The sequence below is a fragment of the Drosophila tropicalis genome, unplaced genomic scaffold (assembly GCF_018151085.1).
Source record: "Drosophila tropicalis isolate 14030-0801.00 unplaced genomic scaffold, ASM1815108v1 contig_593, whole genome shotgun sequence".
NCBI lineage: Eukaryota > Metazoa > Arthropoda > Insecta > Diptera > Drosophilidae > Drosophila > Drosophila tropicalis.
In genome coordinates this window covers 21,718,911-21,727,943 of record NW_027173070.1, presented here as the reverse complement: position 1 = coordinate 21,727,943, position 9,033 = coordinate 21,718,911, and positions in this window count along the sequence as shown.

Sequence of the window (9,033 nt, the reverse complement as noted above, 5' to 3'; positions counted from 1 at the left end):
CGCAGGTGGTTGGGGGGCGTATCAAAGCTTCTATGGTAGCTGTCAGCTCGAGTTGAATTTAATTAAATCCTTCATGTCGGCGTGTCTGTTAAAATTAGACAAATGACAGTTTTTTTTTTTGGGGGTCGAAAGGACTGTTGGTTTAAGAAGGAAGCGAGACAAAGTGCAACTCCAATGACAGTTGAAATTGAAGCACAGATTACCAGGCAAAAATTTAACGAAATGAATTTTCAATTTCATTCTCATATAGATTTCTTCTCTCTGTTCTTGTGTGTGTGTGTGTGCTAACCCTGTCACTAATTACTTAATTAAAGTCAACAAACAAGACGGCAATGAACAACAAAAATCGAAGAGGAGCATGCCGTCTGTAATTAAAAGTCGCCAGAAGCAGAGCGTGAGAATTTTTCACAAACAAGCCAGAGAGAAAAGTCTCAGACCTCAGAGACGAAGAGAATCGATAAGGCCAACTAACTGAATTATCAAGAATTGCACTTGTAAAATGTATATGAAAGTTTTAAGATCTGAGACGTCTATCTTAATGTCATATACCTTAGAGAAGAATGATGGATTGACTAGAACTTAAATTTGTTTGTGAGAGCATTTAGTATTCGTCTTAGTTGTCAATTCTTGTTTATCCCCAACATCATCTTATTATGCCAATGTCAAATGAATTCTCAAGATTCCCACAGTAGTGGCCGGGCAGGAAATGTTGCAGCAAATTGTTGCCAAGTATTCAAGTAAATGTATCCCCTCGCCCAAGGCAACTATCTCTGTCTCTGTGTAAAGAGGCCATTGGCGCCAGCTGCCGATCCAGCAGCATCCAAATCCAATTCCGCTGACGTCATAAAAACTTTGATAACTTAATTAACAACAACAGTTGAGTTGAGTTCACTTTGGTAGTTCGGATCGGTTTCTTTTTTTTCCCGAAAAGAATGCGGTAGGTAGATAGATAAAGTTAAACCAAATTAAAACTGATCGTTCGGCATCATTTTATCGATAATTTATCAAAGAGTAAGAGACGGAGAGGGTTGGAGACGAAACCAAACCGAAAACCCAGTGGCGAATACTTTTAGGGTCATAAAAGCAGCGACGACGATGAGTCCAATGCGAATTGGTTGAACGGTCGGACGGTCGTTCGGTCAGACGGTTGGTTGGACCAGAGAGCAACGTGTGTGGTCCAGGTCCAGCACATGGCAAAGCTCCAACGAAATTAGCATAAGAGCAGAGACGATCATTCAGATATATCATGATGACGATGATGATGTTGAGAGCCAAAAGTCAATGCCAGGCCAAGCGTCTCTTTTACCCAAAGAGTAAGCCAAACTCAAGCTCAAGCTGGATGATGATCAGCTGCATTTAGAGCCAATGCTAAAGCCAAAAGGGCATCAAGCCATAAATCCGCTCTGTGGACTTGGCCAACAGCTTCAGTCTTTTGCCTCGCACAGGTGGTCAACTTGGGCGGCTCGCTAGCCGGCTCTCTGTCTCGATCTATCTCTCTCTATCTCTCGCTCTCGACTGATATTTAAAACAATCTGTTGTGCTTTTCAATTACTTTATAGTACGTACACGACATACGATCGGCGGCGTTTGGTGCTTGAAAACAACAACAACAGCAAACAGAACCCATAAGATACCCCAGGAGGGTATTAAATTCCATTGAAAGTGAAGGCAAAGCTAGTTTCTTGATTAGAAATATTATCAAGGGTCTTCTTCTTTCGAATCTGATACAACAGGAAAAAAACGTGGTTTAAAAGCAAATATATAGAATATATGTATATATACATATATATTGGATTTTTGGAAACTTTCGAAAGTTTTTAGAAGTAATTCCCAGACTAATAATGGAATTGAATTTGAAGTACATAGTGCCAAAAACAGTTTGAACTACAATCTCCTCTCAATCCGCTCCTGTATTGAGCTTTTCTGCTCAAGCCATTGGCATCAGAAAAGTAGAGAACGAGAGAGAGAGAGAGAAAAAACCAAACCTTATGAGCTCAGCTGTGCTATTAATTGTTTTATTAAGACATTTCCAGATTTAACATGCCAAGCATATACCCTACCATAAGCGATTCAGGCATAGACGACCATAAAGGCAATAAGCGTGGGTGCCTTGAGAGTTGTCAACCGAAATGCCATCGCTGGCCATGTTTACCCCAACTAATGGGGCAGATAATTCTGCTTAACGACAGCTGACACAATTGTAGGGCATTGAGGAAGAACTTAGACTTGACCCAGAGACAGAGTCGGGCAGATGCAGAGGCACTGGCACAAACGGGCAGACAGATGAGACAGACAGCATCTCTGACTCCTTCGCCATGGCTCAGTGTTCTTCTGCTTCAATGCGCCAGTGTGCAATGTGGAGTCGGCGGCAACTTGATGATCACGAGAGCAACGTCTGACGATCATGACGATGATGATGATCGTGATCGGTGTGGTCCTCAAGTGTTTTGCATCTTTGATCCGTGGAAGATTGATGTTAAATGTTGGGTAGGCATTGGTGTGAACATACTTATTCGCATATTTGTTTTGTTATGCCTCCAACTGCCTCACACGATGATTGTGTAATTAAAAGCCAAACTTGAAAGAGAAGGAGGAAAATGGGTGTCTGCAGGTCTCCACTGGGGCGGACGGATGAGCATACACATGGCCATCAGCATAAATGGAAAATGAGCCACTAATAGAGCCATAAAGCGAACATTTATTGATCTACAAATTATTTAGAGCTCAGCCCCTCAGCCAGTGGCAGTGGCTCTGCCAACGCTGGAATCGATCGATCGATCGGTCGATCAGTCGATTGATCGTTGTTGGTTCTTGAACGCTTTCGTAATCTTAATATTCATTAGGTAAAAATAGTGGAATGGTCACTCGACTGGTCGACTGGTCAACTGGCCGACTGGTCAACTGGTCGGTGTTTTCAATCTCTTAGTAGATCTTTGTTTTAATTTAATTTTTATGGCTCGGCGACTTCGGCGAGCGTTGACTACCGCAACGAAGAAACAAACAAACTTTCCGGGGTGGTCCAGTCACTCATTGAGTCGGGCAGTCAGATCGGAGTAAGATCGAAGAGTCTTCTAATGATGTGTTCATTAGAGGTGAAAGTCCACAAGATTTTTATTTAGTTTCTGTTGTTGTTGCTGATCTAAATTAGAAATAGGAGATTGAGTTTTGCGATTGCTTTAATTGAGAGGCCATATAAGTGCATTTAATTTAGTCGAAATAACCATAGAAGCGTAAAATGTTCACACCTCAATTGCAAAACGAGTCTATTAAGGCGACCAGCAGCTGCAGTAGCAGCAGCTATAGAAATGCCTAAAGATACAGATACTTTGCCTAGCCATATCAGTGTCGATGTCGTTATGGCCTACCTTCTGCGCCTCCTCTAAGATGCAGATACATACAGCCACCTGATAATGATGATGATGACTGTTCACTCCCCCTGATGAATGCCTCCCTCTGTATGCCTTCTTTTTGCATATTGATTACAGTTTCTTAATGAAATTGTTTGCTAATATCAGCGGAAAATGCGGTTTGCAATTTGTCCAAACCAACCACCAGATGCAGTTGGATCATGGCCCCCCCCCAATCAATGCTAGCTGTAATCGATATCGATGAGCCAGACAGTGGACGAGGCCCAGGGAGCCAGGGGGGACAGTCTCGCAGAGTGCGAGTCTGAGTGTGGTTAAGGTGTGAGTGCATGAAAGATGTAAAGGTTAAATAAAGTTGTTCGAGGTGGATTACCAATCGATAATGTTAATTCTGCTCATAAATTAGCATCTGATAAGAGGCTAAGGAAGCAGAATTCAAATTTCGCAAATTAAACTTTGGCATTCTTAGCAATTCATATTTATTCAATCCTTTGATCTTTTATTTTTATGCCGACTTCAAGCTTATATTTGTAAAATGTTTTGACACCTTCTTGCTATAATAAAGCATATTTGATTAAGGTAAAATCAATTATTATGCAAAACACAGGCCTATGCAAAGTAGTCAGCAGCAGCAGCAACAACAACAACAGCAATTGCCCCGGCAACAACAACTGATAAAGCAATTAAAACACATGCAACATAGACAACAATTTATGCTTTGGAATGTGGCCATTGCCTTTGAGTCGAACGCAGCAATCAGTAAATTGCAATCAGTTTTTTAGCTATTTTTGATTTAAGCCAAGATTGAGCCAATGCTGCAATAGATATAAACCAGACAAACCGTTGACAGTTTGGCTGGTTCGATTGCTTCGGCATCGTTTGTCATCAGCAGCAACGAACATCGATCCAAGCTGTGTGTGTGTCAATCATTTCAATTAACTTGCAATCAAATCGTTGATCGTCATGTCAATATTCATCGTTGCTAGCTTCTGGAGGGGTGGCAAGTGAGAGTGGAGGAGAGGAAGAGGCGGCAACCGCAGCGTTAATTTGCCTGTCATTTGACTGAATCGGAATAAATAAGTATATACATGAGCGTATCTATCTAAATAAGTGTGTGAATGTGGAAACGATGATATAAGGGCAAAGATAATAGAATGGCATGGGAAAGGGCATTAAGAAATTTATAAAGAAAACTACCATTAAAAGCTTAGGAAACAGAATGTTGTCCATTTAAGCTAACAAATGGAGATTTTTAATACCGGGATACTTTGATACATCCTGAATCAATTGACTTGGTCTTAAATAAAAACTAAACTCTACTTTATACCCTTTAAAAAACGATTTTTTATAGTCAGAGTATTTCCATATTACTCTATTTTTATTTATTTAATAATTAACCTAAATAATTGAATGTCCTAACTCAATTGTTAAATAGTCTATTCAAAAGTTTACAAAAAGGGCAACAAAGTTGTTTGGGCCAAGTAGAATACGGCCTGGTCTCCAGGAGTTATTTCTTTTCACTTGGCCCAAACAACTTTATTGCCCTTTTTTGTAAACTTTTGCATTATTTTGATCCCTTGAAACACCCCCCTAGATCTATCCCTGATCCCTTTTAATATCGCTAGATCTTAAAGGAGCAGCCCTTGGGCTTATGACTTTTCACTTTACATGCATTTCGCATAAGCTTCTATGCTCTTAGTTCCTCGTGGTAGAATATTTGTTTTCTACAATCCTCGGTAGATGAGTTGTCTAAGTGACCCAGTCATTTGGTCAACTGAACAACGAGGACCTGGGCTAGAATCCCAGGCTAGTGTATGGATGTAGTTTTCGTCTAAGCCGAAGGCCTTAGTTGCCAGTGCTTGGAAAATATAGTTAGGTCGATAGTTTACAAGTATATCCTATTAGTTTGTTTATTATGAATCATAACACTGTGATCAATTGCCATAGCCTCGCCTTTAAATATATCTCTTCAAATATAAATAAAATGTATAAATGTAAATATTGTGTCCAAGTTGCTTAGTTAAAAGGTTTTGGTGGCAGAGCCCCAAATTTCTTCATCTAATCAGTTTTATGAGCTTAGTTGGGTTCGCTTCCTAAATGTTTGCCTGTATGAAAAAGCATTGACTATATTTATACCCTTACAGAGGGCATTATAAAATTGATCAGATGTTTGTAACGCACAGAAGGAGACGTTTCCGACCCCATAAAGTATATATATTCTTGATCATGATAATGAGAAGCTGAGTCGATATAGCCATGTCCGTCTGTGCGTATTCATTTTACTCAGCCATCTTAAGAGCTGTCGGGCTAAAATTTTAATTCTGTGCTTTTTATTATCTGGAGCAAATCAAGTATGAAAATTATCAGGATTGGATTACTATATCATATAGCTCTAGAAGAAACATTTTCATAAAATTCAATTAACTCTTAGTCCTTTGACTTAACGAAAAAACCAACTATCAGCTTCTAACGAATCTGTTCTTGACTTACAACTGATTGTAAAGATTGTATATTATTAATGCACATTTGTCATGGTTTTCGTCAAAATGCCAAATAGATGGATATATTTTTAGGTGATTATTCATAAACGTGTTTACACTAAAATATTTTACAATATGTATTTTTTATCTACATCATAAAAATGTTTAGTTTAACAGTTTTTCCATATAGCTTATCAGTCATCTTTGTCTAATAATTCAACTTTCACTTTTTCTCATTTTTAATATTTTTACCGTGTGTGTGTGTGTGTGTGTGTGTGTGTGTGAGTATGTAAATTTCCATAAGCAATGTGTTATTTTTATGGCTTATTAATGATCTTGACTGAAATGTGCGATCATTAGATTTTTAGAGGTATCAAAATACCATCCAGCAACAACAACAACAACAACAACGATGAGATGTATCTAAACCAAAGCCAAGTCAAACATATCGCTTACACAAGCTCAGAGACTTGGCAACTCAAAAGCTCATGTGAAGCAAACTGGCTCGCTGGCTGGCTGGCTGGCTGGTTCTTCTTCTACTACTTCTACTACCAACATTGAGACCGGCTCTGGCTCCCCTGTGACGAAGCCAACGATCTGGATCTGATCTGTTGTTTTTGTTGTTGCTGTTGTGTCTGTGTGTGGCCCGTTAGTTTGAGATCTTTATAAGTCAATTTCATTTCATTTGGCTGACTGGCCACAAAGTTTGCGTGTACATTACCAACAAATTTATGTATATGGCCGAAAAATGGTATCTGGCCTCTTTTTCGTTACCCCATCCTGCTCTCTGTCTTCTCATCTACCTCAACTAGAGTTCGTCTCCTGAAGGATGCTTGATTTAACTTATAATTGCGTCGTCTTACTCTCATTCAACGTTCATTCAAGTTTTGTTAACTCCAAAAAGGTAACTCACCTGGTCAGAGTCTCCTTTTGTTGCTGTTGCATCTGTTTTTGGCATTTGCAACTCATGTTAAGCATATAAATAAAACAAATGCGTTTATTTTAAACATATGCTCTCTCTCTCTCGGACTTCTCGTGTTTTCATGCTTGTTGTTGTTTCTGTTACCAGTTAGCTGAAGCTGAAGCAGAAGCAGAAGCAGAAGCAGGCCATAACCAAGTTGGGTCATTGGCGTTTAAACCAAACCAGGCTTTGACTCTGCGGCCAAGATGATGAAGACATCTTCCCGTTTTTGTTAAGCAGTTTTTGTTTTGTGTTTTTTGTGCAGTTTCAGTTTTGTCGTTTTCTTGCCTGTCGTTGTTGCTGTTGTTGTTATTATTGCTGCTCCTTTTTTCTGATGAGCAGTCCAACAATTTATGTGAGTGCGTTTTTTAAAGGCCCCCGCCCCCTAAGAAAATGCGGGCAGAGAGGACAACGGCTAAAGAAAAAAATGAACTTGGACGAGTTGAGTTAATAAGCAAAAACCATATGGATATTTAAACAAATTTTGATAAATTGCGTTCAACCCAAGTTAATTAGTTTTACTCAAAGAAACTAGAATGTATTAGTTCAAGGTTTCAAGTATACGTCACTAGCTGAGATCTATTAGGAAGGAGCACAATGGAATGCTCTCCATATATAGAGGAGAAGTGTCAATCGGTATGCAAAGAGACAGTTCTTAGCACTTTCAAGCCCAGAGAAACTTCTTGGGGTAAATCGACTTAGAGATACCCTGTGGGCACTAGACGATATCGAACTATCATTCATCTAAGTATATAGGTATAAGCACCTGTGTGTCATGTAATCCTAAACCCCTTTAAAGTTTATCTTTAAGATTACTTCTAATATATTTCCTTTAAAGTCGTCTACTTGAATTAATTACAAATTATCTTTCATTGAATTTAATTTCAACACCTTAAACAAACAATGATTGAGTTGATATAATTTGTATTAAAGCCAATTTATCCACCCTAACGCCCTCGACACCAGTTCTATCCCCTTCCATGCCACGTCTTTGGTTTTATTGAAAAAAAAAAAACTCTTTTATTGTGTCAAATTTGCTGCCAGCGAGCAAAAGCAATGAAAAATTTAACACGCTATAAATCACAATTCTCACAAAAGGCAACCGAGAGAGAGAAAGAGAAGGCTAAGAGCAGATGGGGGCGAAACAGATTTGAAGCTGGCAATTGTTGCACTAACAACGGCCAAGAGGGGGGTGCAGGATGAAAATGGGGAGAGGGGTGGTGGTGAGTGAGATAAGGGTAAGGCCCTTGGCAATGTCCTTGCTACACTTTGGTATGCAACTTGTAGTGGAAAAAAACGCTTATCTGCCTAGCAACATGCGTTTTTTTCTCCGTTGGGTGAGACGTCGGGGTCACCATGACTCGACATTGTCGTCGTAGCTGGCTTGGACGTCGTCTCCTGGCTGTCTGACAGTTTCAAGGTCTGGAGTTTTGTTTGCTGTTTGTTGTCTGATTCTGTCGGCGGCGTGTGAAATTTAAAACCAAGATAACACCTTCCAAACGATGCCACGCCTCCCCATGAATTGGCCGGGACCATATTACACTTAATGTTTTTGGTTTAATTTCGCGCTCCGTTCTTGCCGCCTTTCGTCGTCGCCTTCTTGCTCGACATTTTGTTGACAAAATTGATTTGTTCAATTTTTCCAACGATTTAACTTGGGGCATGAGCGCCTGCCCGAAGGCATGACTATGACTTGGTTGCCATTAGTTCCAGTACATTTGTTTTGAAGGTTGTTTAAAAACGGCCCACTGGGTGGGATGGGGGGTTGAATGTGAACGGGAATTTTTGCACGTTTCGTCAAATGAAAACTTGCTTAGACTTCTTTGGCTGTCTTGCTTCAACAATGTCAAGGAATTTAATCAATTTTCGATATTTTATTGATTCGCGTTTAAATTGTCTAAGCAAACTTGAAAGTGTTTCTTCGATTCATTCTCATTTTTCTTTTCGCTTTTTCTTTGCAGGTCGAAGTAAGTAACAACAAACTACAAAATTTGGAGATCCAATGGAATTCACAATGGACGTGGGGACCTGGTCTTGGGCCAATGTAATTTAAGGATCTACATACATTTGGCTTTATGATGAATGGCAAAGTGAAATTAGAAAATATTTTGTCGTTCTCTCTCTCTCTGTGTCTCTTGAGAGTACCGCAAAAGCAACTTGAGGTCACCAGAAATATTCCCATTAGTAAAACCTCATAATTGCTTCATTTCCATTTGAGTTTCACCAA